The following is a 17,023-nucleotide window of genomic DNA, read 5'->3' on the forward strand; positions in this document are numbered from 1 at the left end:
TTAGTTGCCGAATGTAAAATAAAAAATTATTTTTATCTTTTGGTCGCCAAAAATATATTTTCAGCGACAAAAAAATATTTTAGTTGCCGTATATTGAGTTTTGGCTACTAAAACCATTTAGTCGCCAAATGTAAAATAAAGAATTATTTTTTATCTTTGGTGACCAAAAGTTTGGTTGCCAAAAAAATATTTTTAGAGACAAAATATTTTAGTCGCCATATATTGAGTTTTGGCTACTAAAACCATTCAGTTGCCAAATGTAAAATAAAAAATTATTTTTTATCTTTGGCGACCAAAAGTTTGGTTGCCAAAAATTTATTTTCAGAGACAAAAATATTTTAGTCACCAAACTAAAATATTTGGAGGGAGACATTTCAAATTTTGGAGGGATTTATAAAATTAATTGGCGACCAAAATGTTTAGTCGCCAATTGTGTAAAATGACCACTCATATATAGTATTTTGTTTCAAACCAAATCCTAAACAAACCAGTGCCTCTCCCCCTTTCCCTCTCCCTCTCCCTCTCCGTCTCCGCTGCTCCTCTTCCCTCCCTCTCTCATCGTCGCTCCACCAACCACGGAACAGCTCTCCTCCGCCGCTCCTCCTTGCGTTCGCTGGCAACTGGGGCACCGATTCACCTACTTGTTCGTCACCGTCGCCTAAGACCCATCACCCACAGAAGCTCGATCAGTGGCTCCTCCCTCATAGAGTGGTGAGGCCGCTGGTTTCTTTCCCCCATTATCATCATCATCATCTGAGGTCGTCTCATCGCCGACTATGCAAGTAAGAACCCAAATTTTGGGTAAATTTTGAGTCTTTAGTTTCTAGATTTTTTTAGTCATATAGTTAATTGGGTGTGAATCAAAATTTAGATTATAATTTACATTGGAATTAGAATTTAGGGAAAATTGGATATGGTGATTAGCTCTGTTTATGTTCTGGTTTCAGAACCGCAGCTGTAGTATTTTAGTTGGATATGGTTATTAGCTCTGTTTTTGTTGTTTTTGTGTTATTGAAGTTGATTCCCACATGTTGGTTTACTAGCCTTTGACATGCAAAGAAATTTTGTGAGAAACAATTTATCAGTTCTTTTTTTAATTTATATATATATATATATATGCTTGATATTGTTGTGTCTGTGTTGATTTATAAATCTTTGTCTACTTGATTTGCTGCAACTTTAAATTCTTTCATACTTTCAGGAAAGAGAAGTAATGGATTCATGGTTTTTATGTGCAATTAATGTCAATTGAAAACGTGGTTTGTAGAATTCAACAATGGTTTTTAAAGATGTTGATTCTTGTTTCATTCATACAAAGGAACATTTGCTGGTTTTCCATGGATTCTGAATTTGTCCAAGGCACTCAACAATAGAGTACCATCTCTGAAAAAATTCTACCCACACTATGCTTATTATTATTATTTAAATATTATAATTTAGGGTGTTGGATTTTGGTTATCCGAGAGCCAGCCACTTGAGCATGGATATTGGCTCATTAAGTCCATCCTTGCACACAATCCTCATACTGAGCAAGTTCTGCATACCATTGTTTTCTTTAATTTGGTACTTCGATTTTGAGAGTTCCATTCATGGTTTGTCTTGTCAGCATTTAAAGACTAGTAGTGAAATTGAAAGAAAGATTCCTAGAGTATTACAGTAGTCAGAGAGCTAAGGAATGTCCCAGTGTTGAGAACATGAAGAGGTACAAAGATCGTGCGCTGGATCTGAAGATTGAGCAAAAGATAATCATTATTCAGGTCGATGAGAGATCTCACGGAGAGGTTGTGGAAATCATTGAAAGGAATAGGCATAGAAGTTTCACACTGAAGATTGATTTGGGAGGGGTTTTCTGGGCATCGCAGGTCCTTTAAGATGTTGGAACTACGAATGCGGTGGGGCAGTTCTTCAGGAAGTATACGAACAGTTCTGCTGTCTTCTGTCTTCAGAGTTATTCTAATAGGAGAGGAGAATTCGTGGAGTTATCCAAGTGAGTTGCTGGGATAAGAAGATCAAACATATCATTCCAGCAGGGGTCAATCGACAAGGGTGGAAAGATGTGGCTGGGTTACTTGATACAATCCTATTTGGAAATAGGCAGAAGAACCTCGTGAGAGGTACTGAAGGAAATGATGCAGGAAAACAGATAAGACATTTGACCATGGCAAATGATCTTAACGATGATGTTCAACAGAATGGGGTAAATAAGGAGGTAAATATAGAGGACTTGAGTCATCAAGAGAAAACAGGAGTGAACAGAGGTAGGTCGTATGCGGAGGTTCTTAAGCACCAATCACCATTTGCAATATCACATGATTCTTCATTAGTTCTCCATAATGCCGTGGTGTGTGAGAGAATAGATTTTTTCATACCTTGGGGAGCAAATAGAGAAGGTATTATGTAAGTCTTTCAAATTATCTATCAAGTTTTGTCCCTTTCAGTTGAATCGAGCTTTGTTCTTCACTAAAATCGAGGAGATGGCTATGTTCTATGGGGATAAAGGTTTGCAATTTTTTGATAAAGGTATTGCAATAATATTGGAGAGGTGGTATGATGAGAAGCATAGAAAATCTAATGTTATTGCCTCATATGGAGGATGGGTTGCAATTTGTGACTTGCCGTTTAAATTATGGAATATAAGGATTTTTGAACAAATTGGTGCGAAATGTAGAGGGCTATTAGCAATGGACAAAAGAACCAAGACTTTTGAAAATCTTTTTGAGGCAAGATTGAAGGTGAAAGGATCGACTTCTGGGTTTTTACCATCAACTGTGGAGATTGCGACGGATGAAGGAGTAATCACAGTGCGTGTGAAGTCACTTTCGAAAGCCGTTAAATGCAGAGAAGGCCATCGGCAATGGAGTTTCAGGCATGGGCTTTCATCGGAGCTTGGGGCCGGGGCCAGAGGTAGGGAAGATGATAAGGTTGAGGGGACAACGGGGACACGTGGCTGCCTGGTTCCCAAGGAAGTTGGGGATCACGAAGAGGATCGTATTTTCAAATCAAGGAATGTCAACGATGAGGGAAGGTCAAGGGGAGATATAGTTTGTATCGAACATGGGCGATACAGATTAGGAGAGGATTCTTTAGAAGGAGATGGGCTGATGGGTGATATTGGGACTAGGCCAGTTTTGGGCCTCCCTCATGAATCAAATAAAAACCAGATTGGTGGTGATGAGGGTATTAACCTGGGCTCAAATTGCAACCATAATTTGGGCCAAGTTTCTAACCATGTGGGAGATTGTACATTGGGCCATAAAAGTCATACTCATAATCTGAGGTGTGATGGGCTTAACCCAGATCACTCGGGTAATTTTGTCCCAGGTTCGAAGCAAGGGCTTTGTCAGGTTAGGCAAACGATGGGTGTCTCCAATGGTGAGAACGACAGAACCCAGACAACGAATCAGAGGGGAGATGGGTCATATGGTAGCGACAGTCGAAAATTGCAGGGTGTGGAGTTTGTGACTCATAACATCAGTATGGAGCATGGAATTGATCAACGAGTTTTAAATCAACAGGATGGGTTAAACCCAAATGAAATTCATTTGGGCTTGGCGGATGTGGTTGATCGATCGACAGGGCAGTTCTTCCAGATTGGGCGGCCCATTGGAGTTGATGGAGTGGACGAAGCTGATAATGATGATGCACTTTAAATTTTTCCTGGTGTTGATCGAATGATTAACGAAGTGGATGTGGGTATTTGCGATCCACAAGGGGTGCTCCAAGCATTGGAAGGTTATGGTTCACATGAAACCTCTGATGAATCTCTGGGCCCCAATAAGGAAGTCGCTGCCTGTACCGACGAGGAGATGGTTGATGATTTTGATCCGAATCTCAATCAGCTTTTCCATGAAGAGGAGGTTCCATTTTTATCTTGTAATCAGCACACTGTGGGGACTGCGGGTGAGGTAGTCTTTGACTCTGGAGAAAAGGTTTGTGATTCTTTTGACAGGGACGACATGAATTCTTCACCTCCTTCTCATATTCAAGGTATTCATTATGTGTCTGTTAGGGGAGGGCTGGTTGGGGAGTCATCTGTGGGTATAATGGTTTCTAACAAGAATGATAATTGGCCTCTGTTAAATACAAATAGAAACTCTACCAGTGGCAGTTTGAATCCGCATGCAAGTAACATGGACACTCATAGAAATGATCTTTTAATGGAGGAGTCTCCTAATCATAGGCTCCAGAGGAACAATGTTTGTGGTCCTGATGGTGATGAGTCTGCAAAGTGGTTAAGGAAAATGAGTAAGTATGTGTCCTTTCCTTTGGAGGAGGATGATGTGCCTCACTTTGCACAATTACTTGACACTCTTGGGCTGGCATTAGTAAGTAGAGGTGGGATGACGGTTTGTTCTAGGAAGGAGGGGTTTACATTTAAGGGGGGTGGCAGTCATAGAGATTCGGGGTGAAGGAAAGGGTTGAGGGAATTAAGAAATCTTGAAAGTAGCATTAATTATGAGGGTTGGGGGAATGAGTCAAGGGGTGATGATGGTTCTCAATGAAGATCTTCAGCTGGAATGTTAGAGGACTACGGTCTCATAGGAAAAGGGATGTAGTTAAAGAGGTTCTGAAAATGCAACAACCAGACATAGTGATGTTTCGAGAGACAAAGTGTGAGGAGTGTGATAGGGTTTTTATTAGGAGTGTTTGGGGAACTCGACTTAGGAGATGGGCTATTTTGCCTTCTACATGGAGATCCGGGGGAATTCTGATTATGTGGGATGAAAGAGTCGTATCGGAGTGTGAGGTAGTTGCTGGGGTATTTTCATTGTCTATTAAATTCAGGAATAGGGATAATAAGGAATGGTGGCTGACAGGGGTTTATGGTCCTAATAAACCCGGGAGTCGACAGGAATGATGGGATGAGTTAGCAGGATTATTTGGGCTTTGTTCCCCTAATTGGTGTGTGGGTGGGGATTTCAATGTGGTTAGGCTCGCTTCAGAAAAACTCAATGGGGTTTCCACCAGTAGGAGTATGAGGGATTTCGATTCTTTTATAAGGGATTGTGAGTTAATTGATCTCCCCTTGAGTAATGCACGATTCACCTGGTCTAACCTTCAGGAAAATCGGGTGTGTTGCAGGTTGGATAGGTTTCTTCATACTTTAGGATAGGAGGAGTTATTTCCGGACATAACGCAAGAGGTTGGGCCAAGAGTGTGACGCCCCAAATTTTTTTTTTTTGACGTCGTAAGATTTAAATAACAATAACTTGCTAGATAAAATTTTAACTACTAATTAGGAACTTTTAAATTCTTACATAGCCAAAGTCCAACAACAAAATAAAACTACAAGTTCACACACAACATCACAACATAGTTAAATAGTAATACAAGAAATAACATGATTTTATTTTGATAAAATCTTGACTCTAAGTTAGCCAAGGTTCGATATTAGCAGCAGCTCCAATTTCAGCCTCAGTCCCTTCCTCGACATAATCTGGCATGAAACGCCAGGGCAACAAAATATATGCCATGAGTTTTGCAACACAGTAAGAAAACATAGCCAACCTACCATTCTTTTTTGAGAGAAAATAATGAGATTATAAACACGAGATAATAATATAATTGTAAACATAAATTACAACCAATAAAATAATTCAAATAATTTTAATAACTTAGGTGACCTTTAAAATCTCGCCAAAGAGGTTTAACTTGCCAACCACTAAGTCATGGCCGCGGTTAATTTGGAAACCCCCCCTTGGTCAAATATTCAAGAACTACCAAAGATGCCCACGCCCGGAGTTATATACCCAAGCTGTGACATCCGTGATCTGCCCCAAGAGAACAATCCGCCAGGGGTACGTAACTTCCCTGCGTGCCACATGTATATCCACCCTTATTCCAAAACCAAATACCGATAAGGGTTCAAATAATCCCCGTGCCATCTTAGGGTTTCGCGACACAATTTACTTAAAAATTATTAAAAACCAGGGCTCACCCTGAATACTCGATATTAATCCTTTATCAGTAACTTTATATATTAAACACAAATTATTCAATTCTCAATCAGCAATAATGTTATACCAACAAAAAAAAAACTCCCAACATAAAACATTATACATGTCACACAATAATAATTCAATGTCCAAAATTTAAATGACAATTAATTTAAATCATGGTATGAACATAATAACTTAGATATTATAATTTTAAATAAATTATTTAAACAATCCTAAAATTCATGCAATTGAACAGAATACTCAATAGGGATGTTTAGGTCACTTTTCAGAAAGAATTTCAGAAAAATAAGATGTAAATAATCTTGTAAAATTTCCAGCAATCTTTACGACACAGGTTTGTCACATTTCCTTACATTAATTCCATGCTTAATTTTATAGATCAAATCCATAATCTAAAAATTTATCATGAAACTCGACTTCTCAAATTTCATCTTTTAGTTAGAAATTACCAGATTTGGCTTAGTATAAAATTTTAAATAAATTTTCAAATACATAGTAAAATCTGTCTCACAGTTTCAGATTTAGTTAAAAATTTGTATAAATTCGTAGAAAGCTCAAACATTGTTGCCAAAATTCCTGGATGAACTAGACATCATTATCAACAACTTTCTAGAAGAAATCATCTCGAAATTTTGAGTATAAAATTGTCTAAAAATTCGGGCTACATTCTGGCAGATTCAAAACAGATTAATTATTTTCAATCTTCTCTTTAAATGTATAAACTACACATGCAAGCTTATTTCTTTACAATAATAAGATGATTTTAAGACTATCAACATCTTCAAACACTTGATATACACATCACAAAATTCCTACACATATATATAAAATTTCTATTTATGAGTAGTCATTTTAATCACAAGGGCATAATCTGAAAACTTCACTAATAAAAAGAAATGAGAGGGTTGAGAGGGTTTCCTTACCTTATAGTAGGGTTCAAATGGGTGACGAAATAGTAGAAATTTTTTGCTTCCTTAACCTTCCCCTCTTCTTTTCCTTCTACTAAATTTTTTTTTTTTTTGTTAGACTCTCCTCACCCGTCAAAGGCATGCCTGTATATCTATAGAAATCCTGTTGAGCCTTCATGTGTTTGTATAGTAATCCTGTTGAGCCTTTTCCCCTCGCACTCCCTCTCTCTTTTTCTCTTTCTCATTATGCTATCCACTACAATTCTCCCTAACCCAAGAATGATGATGGGATGGAATTTTCCAAGCTTACATGCAAGCTTGCAGGTGGCACATACCTGCCGAGAATCTGATTCTTCCCTTTTTTTTCTTTTTTTTTTTAACTAATAAATTATAACAATAATTATTGAACATCCACAACATTTTTATTCTTAATAAGGTCTTTGTTAGTGATTGAATTGGGTTAATTTAAAACTAATTTTTACACTATTATATATTTTAGGTGGATTCTGAATACAATTTATTTATTTATTTTCTTTTAAGAATAATTTAAATATGGGTTTTCACAAAGAGTTGTGTCAGATCATTGTCCTGCGATTCTTGAGAGTTGTCCTTTTAAATGGGGTCCCACCCCATTCAGGTTCGAGAATATGTGGTTGGAAAATCGATCTTTTAAGGAGTTCTTTAAGGATTGGTGGGAAAATGGTTGAGTCCATGGGTGGGAGGGCTTTAAGTTTATGCGAAAGTTGAGAGGAGTCAAGGATAATTTAAAAGTTTGGAAACGAGAAGTTTTTGGGGTTATAGGTGCGATGAAAGCGGGTTTAATTCGGGATATTGAGGAATTAGATGTAAAGGAGGCCGGGGAGGGTTTATCTGGAGCGTTAAGGGATAGGCGGTCAATGCTCAAAGTGAAGCTGGAAAAGATTGTTTTTAGGGAGCAGATTGTTTGGGATCAGAGAGCTAAGTTGAAATGGGCTAGAGAGGGTGATACCAATTCTAGATTTTATCATAGAGTTGCGTCGGTAAAGAGAAAGAAGAGTTTTATAAAAAACTTGGTAGTGGCTCAGAATGAGGTTGTGTGTAAGGTGGAGCTTATTGTCAAGGAGATTTTTAATTTTTATTCAAATTAATATTCTGACGGGGGTGTGGATCGCCCAGGGATTGTTGGCATTAATTGGGCTTCAGTGGAGTTAGTGACGACTGATTGGCTTGAAAGGCCTTTTGAGAAGGATGAGATAAGACAGGTTGTATTTGAGTGTGAGAGAGATAAGGCTCCAAGTCCGGATGGTTTTTCAATGGCTGTTTTCAAGATTGTTGGGATATTGTAAAAAGTGATCTCTTCAGAGTGTTTGGCGAGTTCTTTGAGAATGGGAAGGTTAATTTGTGTACCAACTCATCCTTTATCTGTCTAATTCCCAAGAATGAGGGGTCGGTCAAGATTGGGGATTTTAGACCAACTAGCTTGGTTACTTCTCTCTATAAGATTTTAGCAAAGGTGCTTTCTAGGAGACTTAGAGTTGTCCTTGGGGAAACTATTTCCTTGGCACAAGGTGCGTTCGTGCAGGGTCGGCAGATATTGGATGTAGTTTTAGTGGATAACGAGGTTATGGAGGAGTATAGGGGGCTACGTAAGGAAGGTGTTGTATTCAAGGTAGACTTCGAAAAGGCATATGACCATGTTGATTGGGGCTTTGTGGATTTTGTATTGGAAAGGAAGGGGTTTGGAGTTAGGTGGAGAATGTGGATTTGGGGGTGCTTGTCGTCATGTAATATGTCGGTCATTGTGAACGGTAAAGCTGGGGATTCTTTTCTAGCATCTAGGGGTTTAAGACAGGGTGATCCTTTATCACCATTTTTGTTTATTTTGGTTGCTGATGTGTTGGGTAGGATTATTGATTTAGCTAAGGATATGGGTGTCATTGAGGGGTTTGTGGTGGGTAGGGATAGGATTGGAGTTACTCATTTACAATTTGCAGATGATACTATATTCTTCTCATCAAATGAGGAAAATAAAGTGGGGAGTTTACTACAGATTCTGAGAATTTTTGAAATTGTGCGGGCCTTAAGGTCAATCTTAACAAGAGCAGTGTTATGGGTATTAATTTGGATGATAGTTATGTGCATAGGGTAGCGGATATGTTGGGATGTTCTATTGAGTCCTTTCCTATCAAATACTTAGGGCTTCCATTAGGAGGAGATCCTAGATTGGCGTCCTTTTGGGAACCTGTTCTTGTCAAAATTGGGAAAAGATTGGAGGGTTGGAAGCGAGCTTTGTTGTCTAAGGGGGGGAGATATATTTTGGTACAATCTGTATTAGGATCTATTCCTATCTATTTCCTATCTATTTTCAAAATCCCGATTAGCATTGCGAGGAAAATTGAGAAATTGATGAGAGACTTTCTTTGGGAAGGGTGTGAAGAGGGCAAAGGGGTTCATTTGGTTAGGTGGGATACGGTTTCTCTTCCTGAGGACAAGGGTGGATTAGCTATTGGAAACATCGTTGCTAGGAATATTGCTCTTTTGGGCAAGTGGTTGTGGAGATTTTCGATTGAAAGTGATTCGCTATGGTGTTCAGTTATTAAAAGCAAGAATGGAGTTCAACCCAATGGTAGAGATTCTAATGTGGTTAATAGAGGCAATTATTGTTCACCGTGGAAATCCATTTCTCGTTTGTATCCCCTTGTGTCTAACTACTTTTCGTTGAGAGTGGGGAATGGGGTGAACATTTTCTTTTGGAAGGATGTTTGGTTAGGGGATATCTCATTTGATAGATCTTTTCCCCTTCTTTACCGGTTGGTTCGTTCTTCAAATGTTTCGATAGCGTCGGTGGCTTGCTCTTCTATGGCACCCATCTCTTGGAATTTTGATTTCATTAGAAACTTGAATGACAGGGAGGCGGGGGAGCTGGCATCTTTGTTGGTAGTGCTTGAGGGGGTCTCTCTTACTTCATCTTGTGATATTAGGGTATGGAATCTGGGTTCTTCAGGTGTCTTTTCATGTAAATCCTTTTTTGATAAGCTCATTGATAATCCCTCTATTCTCTTGTTTCCTTATCATAAGAAAGTTTGGAAAGTGGATGTCCCTCATAAAGTGAAGTTTTTTATGTGGTCTTTGGCTCAAAAGGGTGTAACAACTAATGATGTTTTCCAAAGGAGAAGGCCTAATCACTCTCTTTGTCCTCAATGGTGTGTGATGTGCAAGAGGAACTTGAAGGAAGTGGATCATCTATTTCTTCATTGCCCGGTGGCTCGTGTATTATGGCAGCGGCTGTTCGGTTTATGTGATGAGCAGTGGGTTGCTCTGCGGGACTGTATTCAAATGCTTCTTATTCAGTTTATAGGGTTTGGGAGAACCAAGAGAGCCAAAACAATGTGGGCATGCATTGTTTTTGCTATTTTTTGGGCCATATGGTTGGAGAGAAATGCTAGAATCTTTGATGGCAAGGAAGCAAGTGTAGAGGCTTTGTGGGATAGGGTGAATTATTTGGCGTCTTTTGGACATTTGTATCGCCTCCATTTAAAGGAGTTCCCTTGTTCTTGATCTCTAGGGATTGGGCTGCTGTTTGCCTTCCCTAGGGCTATGATTTTATTTTATTTTTTGGTTCCGCTCTTTTTCTTTCTCTCTTTGTATGAGGACTCCTTGTCCTCTCTCTCATTTAATTTTTAATAAAATTTTGTTGTTGCTCAAAAAAATTTTTTTTGAAAGAAAGACTAATTTTTCTTTTCTTTCCTTCGTTTAAGGTGCTGTGAGAAGCAGAAGAAAGAGGCTACCAACATTTAGTTAGTGAACAAGAAGTTGACTGCAGCAAACAGGCTCTTGAAGGAAGTGCATGATTGTCTTCAGAAACAGATTTCGCATCTGGTATACGAGAATGAATACATGTGGCAGCCACTGAAAAATGTATGTTCAAATCATTACATGCATCAACTATTGATATTTTGGGTAATTTATTGTTATTGCTTTCATTTCCTTTTCATTTTAGTTTTTCCCCAGGATTTAATGGTTTTGAATATTACTCAAATTCCTATTTGCTCTACCATATTATTGTTTATTTTTGTCCAATTCATCAACTTTTACTTTTTGAGAGTATTAGCATATAAACTGACTGGGAAACCTTTATAGATGTCATACTTCCATAGGCATCTAACGGACCATCCCTTATGGACACATACATGCATGGGGTAATAGATGCTAAACAACTTAGTAAGCATGATTCAATCTGTAGCACTTGGGCCCTTTTAAAACTTTCATGTATTATGTTTTGGGAATCTTCGGTGTTGTTGTACCTTGGTTTTGGATGAGTGAAAATTTATTTAAACTTGTTGGGATTGCTCGTTCACGCTTGTTCGCGTTGAAAAGTCGTTTCGAGGGTTAAAAATCTTGTTCTGGGGTCGACACCGGTCTTGGTGGTGTCGACACCTTTTTCTTTAGTTGGCCATAAGGGTTGACACCAATTTGGGAAGGGTTGACCCTTGTTCTGAAATTGCTCACTGCATTTTGGTGTTGACACCAATCTTGGAAGGGTTGACACCTTGCCTGTTGCACTCTTTGCCTTTTGCCTGAAGGGTCGACACCTCTGCTGTAAGGGTCGACGCCTATGTTGCTGTCAAACAAAATGTTCCAGCTTTTCTTCATAAGGGTCGACACCTCTGCTGTAAGGGTCGACACCTGCGACTTTTTTTCAGAATTTTCAGTCGGTTTGGGGGTCATTTTGGGTTGACTTTGGGGCTTATTTCTAATTTTACCTAGTGCTATAAATAGGCTCTCACTTGACTCTTTTCTTTATTTTCTTCTTTTCTTTTCTCCCTCTAAACCGTATCACTCTCTCTTCCTCTCCAAAATCTTTTTTTTTTTGCTCAAAGATCTCTAGATCTACTCACCTAGAGTGATCTTTTCACCAAGGTCCTTTGAGATGGATTGTAGATCTCGTCAAGGGCTTCCTTTTGGTCCGAGTGGTTCGTGGTTTCGTCGCCGGTGATTTTTGGGTGGTTTTCTCTCCTAAGCTTGAGGTAGGGATTTCCTTGTTCTTTTTCAATACTACGTCTCTAGATAGACATGTGGTAGTTTTGTATTGCATGAAAATCATATTCACGTTGGATTTGTTTGAAATCATGAGAAGGAACCTAGGGTTGGTTGTTTGAAAATGGTTATTTCATCATTGATGGTTGTCTTGGGCTAATTGGAGTGTAAATTAGCATGTTATAGTTGAAAGAAGAAAAAGCCCTAAATTATATTTTGATTTGGTAATTTAAAATGGAGAGTAGTTAACCTATGTTGTAAATCTCTATTGTTAATGTGAGTTGGGTGAAGGTGTTAATGCCTAAGGGGTTAACTTTGGTTTTTGGAATGGTTTTGAAATGAATGTAGTGGACTAATGTGAGTTATGGCTCTGTTATCAACGGAATTGGTTTTGTAAAACAAAAGGAATGGAATTGGTTTTGTGGAAACAAAAGGGATGGAGTTGGTTTTGTGAAAACAAAAGGAAACATAATTTGTTTTGTGAAATGAGAAAAGTATCTTTGATAAGTATGAAAATTGGATTGTTGTTTCTTGAGTGTTAAATACACACACGTGGGGGTTGTATCGTTAACCACCGTGTTAGTGTTGTTGTTGGGTTTGTGGTCTCATAGTAATTGAGTCTTTAATAGATGTACTAAATACTTGCATCTAGAGGTTTTGTCCTTGGTCATGAGCGGAGGATGACATGGTTGTGTTGAATTGTCGTGTATGCATTGTACCATTGTTGATTGAACATTGTATGTGAGGAAGTGCTGAGATACATTATATATGTATACTTGCTCGGGGGGAATTAATTATGTGTTCATATGCTTTAACACATTGCTTGTATCTTGATGGTTCATGTATATGTGTTATACATGTTAGTTATGCCCTATTGTATTTTGGTTGGTGGTGTTATGCCTTGCACTAAAAATCAGAGGTACCATGACCTTCCAGCTAGCGCCTGGAGAACTGACTGCGCTGAGAATCTAAGGTACCACACCCTTCCAGCTAGCGCCTGGTAAACTGGTATGTTGTTGTGAGAGGTGTATCTTTGGCTTACTACGCACATAGCTGGTAGAGCAAAGTTTTGTTGTTGCTGTTCCATTGTATCTGAGGATATCATGGGTTTGGTTGGTTACAGTTTCGGAGGGGCCAAGTTACCTCATTGGTTGATTATATACATGTTAGTGAGTTGTTATCTCCCTTTTTATAAAGGTATGCATGTATAGTTATGATTGTATTGGGAATGAACCAAAATGTCATTTTGTCACTTGGAAAGTGTGAAGGAGATCCAATTTTTTTTCAAAAATATGTTTTGAAAAGGCACCTCTGTTGTATGTATGGAAAATGGAAGAGAGTAATGGGCATAGTGAGATTATTTCCTAAGTAATTGTTAATGTTATGAAAGATTGGGGTTAATGAAAGAAAAAGGAAAGATGAATCGCTTATAGCGTTGAATGAAATGGTTATTTTCGAGAAAGTTCATACGTATGTATATTTTGTCTAAACTGTCACATTACTATTCTAGTATGAGATTGGGCATTCATGATCATAGCTATCTGTAAGTTGTTATTGTTGAGCGCCATGTTGAGATCCCTACTGGACTGTATGTTCATCCTACGTTGTTGAATCTTTTTCAGGTGTTGAGCAAGATGTGCTACAAGATTTGGATCTTCTTAATTGATTGGCCACGGGGCCTCTTTTATGTTGGCGGAATGCCATATATGTAAAAGGATTACACCCTTCTTCTTGACTCATTAATGCTGTAAGCCCAAGGGCAATTTATTTAGCATGCTCATGTTGTATTTACATTGCATACGAATGAGAGTGTTGTTATTCACTTCTACGAGTTGAATATATGAGTTTATTTCCGCATGTTATCTCTGAAATGGAATTAAGTTAATGAATTTGGTAATACTTCGAGTATTAAAAAGCGAGGCGTGACACAATCAGCATAATTTTAAGTGGTACATGTTTATCAATATTCTATATATATTGGTGCTAGTAGTCATTTGGAGTAGTTCCATTGTTTGACTAATCTATCAATTTAGATGCAAGAAATACCTTAAACTAAGATATGATGGATAGTTTAAAGCTAGAATTTCTTTGAAGGAGTAGGAATTACCTTCCTTTAATAATTTATAAAGACACAATTTGTTAGAAGTTAACATGTTTAATTTGATTACGATGTCATAGAGATAAAATATTGTGATTCACAGATCTTGCACATTTGCGAAGTAATGGCAAAAAATAAATCTTCTTCAGCTAGGTTTTGAGATGAAAATCAAGAATATGTTAGCGTTGGCAGCTTATATTATATGATACCCCCTCTTTCCAAATTGTACTTTGAAATAGTACAATATATGCATGCCTTCTGTTTTTGCCCTTTTGAGAGTTGGCAAGGTCTATGTGGCGAAGCTGTAACTCTTAAAGCAAATTTGATTTGGAGATATGGAGTATTTTTTTGAACTTTATTTCCCTCTGATGTCAACTTGAGAAAGCAAATCTAAATTACTTGAGGTTTAAGTACATGTATCCTATTTTACATGTAGCCGTATATGGAGGCATATTATCTTCCACTTCTTGATCGTCATGTTTTGCATTACCTTGTCGTCAATCTTCTTTCTTCTTGCCCTTGGTGCCTTAAATTTGAATGAAATCACTCTTCCTTCTTGTTCATCTCCAATGAGCATAACTGAAATGAACCATTTCAGACAACATTTTCTTATTTGGTTCTCGATTGGCACCATTTTTTATTTCTCATAGATGCATTTCTTACTACTACTAGTCTTTCTATTCCTACATCATTTTATTTTGATGGGTTGATTCCAAGTAAGCTTCATAATTCTTTTCCATTTCTATTTACAACAGCATTCTGAGTTTATATGCTCTTTATTGTTGAAAAATTACCTGTATGCCTTAAATTTTTGTACTGTTCTCACCCCTTTCCCTTCTTTCGCAGCAAGAAATTATTAATTTAATAATTATTATAATTTGCAGAATATAATATATCAGAATTATTAATTTTATAATTGTTATAATTTGGAATGTCAATTTTATTGAATAAGTGCTAATGGTTATTTTTTTTTACAAATTGTTTTTGCGTGGGCTATTGTGGATTTTTTTTTTTTTTTTTTTTTTGTACAAAGAACATTTGTTCTATATATGGAAGACATTTATTTTTGTACATTCTTTTATTTTGGAAATCCAGTGTTTTTGTATATAATATTTAATTTAGGTGGATTACACTTGGTTGGTATGAATTTATATGATATTTGGAATATGATGTTATTAAAGTATTTGGATAGTTGACAATGAAATATGTATTATTGATAATAGATTTAGATTATAATTGATAGATGTATTATTCTATATATGTACATGTTATACGTTGCATTGATAATGGAATGCATATAATTTAGAAATTAATGAAAAATATTCAATTTGTACATTTTTAAAAAAAATCAATAAATGGAGCTTTTGGCGACTAAACATTTAGTAGCCAAAAAATAAAAAGGGAACTTATTGGAGACTAAACAGTTAATAGCCAAAAAAAAAAAAAATTAAAGTTTTTGGCGACTAAAAAATTGGTAGCTAAAAAACTAAAGATGAAAAATATTTTCTTTTGGGCAATTAATTTTTTAGTTGCCAATTGGTAACTTTCGGCGACTAAAAAAATAATTCTTTTGCTGACAATTAGTCAACGACCAAACGGGCTACCAAAAATTTCAGTCGGCAAAAATCTTTGGTGACTGAAAAATGACTTTTGGTGACTTAAAATTTAGTCACCAACAGTATAATTTGTTGTGGTGTATCATCCTTGGGCATAGCAAACACTAGTACAAAACTGGTTCTTCCCACTTTCAACCTAGGTTTAGAAATTTCTTATAGTAAGATGCACGAGTCAGGGTCATCAAATCGTCGATTTCTCAATTACCATACTCCAGTTCTTCAGGTTTGCCATGATTATACAAAGAACACAAACATGACCATTATCATTTAAATGGTGACCTACAGGTACAGATTCTTTCGTCTATGGAGAATGTACAGATCAAGAACGTACCGTACAGTGGAGAATACCTCATTGAAGGAAAGAAGAAAGTTAGGACGCAGAGGGCTCCAAATGTGAAAGATGCTGGAACAACTATCCTCAAGTTTGTTCGTTTGCTAAGCACCCCATGCTTTGTAGCCACTGTTATAATGTCGTTGCTATTCAACCGCTTCCATCTTTGGCAGCAGTTAGCTGAGACTCAACAATAGTGAGTTAAGAATGCAGTGGCAAAAGCTGATTGATAGTGGTGCGAACTGTGTAGGTCTCTCTATACCATAGATCCAACTTTTGGTGCCATTCAATTGATATTTTATGGAGATTTGTTGGATCAAAAAAGAAAGTGATGCTAGGGTATATAGCAGAAGCTAATCTTTTTTCATACCAAACAAGAAAGAAAAAAAAGCTAATCTTTTGAAGAAAATACTTCGAATAAAAAAGAAAGGAAAAGAAAATATTATGATGAGAAACTAAACTATCAATATATATATATTCTTCATTCTTTTTTTTTCTTTTTTATTTTTTTTATTTTAAGGAAAGTATATTCTTCATTCTTTAAGTTTATAACTTGTTCAAAAAAAAAAAAAATTTGATTGACAAAAGAAAATGAAGAATATAGTTTTTTTTTTATATTATTATTTTAAAGTAAATGAAGAATATAGTAGTCATTAGCATTTCATTTTCCTCCATTTGCTTTTGTTTTGTTTAGTAAATTATGCTAAAAGTTCAACTTTGCATCTTTTTCCATTAAACAAAAAAAAAAAAAGACGACTAAAAGAAAAGGGGTTTTGGAATTAATTTCGTCAAATTATTTTTTAAGTTTGTCACAAACTATGCTTTAACTGTAAGTTGGTTTTTTGACTTTAATGTGACCTAAATAAAACTAGCACCTAGAAACTAGCAGTCACCACTCCAACATTTTTTTGAAATTTGAAATTTTCTTTCAAAAACACTTCATTGGTAGGTTTGTTTGTATAACCCTGAAAATTTGTATAAATGGTTATCAAGATAGCATAATTTGAAGCAAGCCACATTTGATTATTCAACTAGTTTAATCATTTTGATATAATTTACAGGGAATCAATCAGTATTCAGTAGCTTCTCTTTCT

General features: G+C 36.8%; 1 protein-coding gene across 1 annotated transcript in view; it reads right to left on the reverse strand.

Annotated features, from left to right (window-relative positions):
• The window catches only part of LOC114274479 (protein ROS1C), a 130,534-nt gene that overhangs the window by 76,546 nt on the left and 36,965 nt on the right, over window positions 1-17,023 (reverse strand). The window lies entirely within an intron of this gene.

This window comes from Camellia sinensis, chromosome 8 (genome assembly GCF_055761805.1).
Source record: "Camellia sinensis isolate YWXY chromosome 8, ASM5576180v1, whole genome shotgun sequence".
Taxonomy (NCBI): domain Eukaryota; kingdom Viridiplantae; phylum Streptophyta; class Magnoliopsida; order Ericales; family Theaceae; genus Camellia; species Camellia sinensis.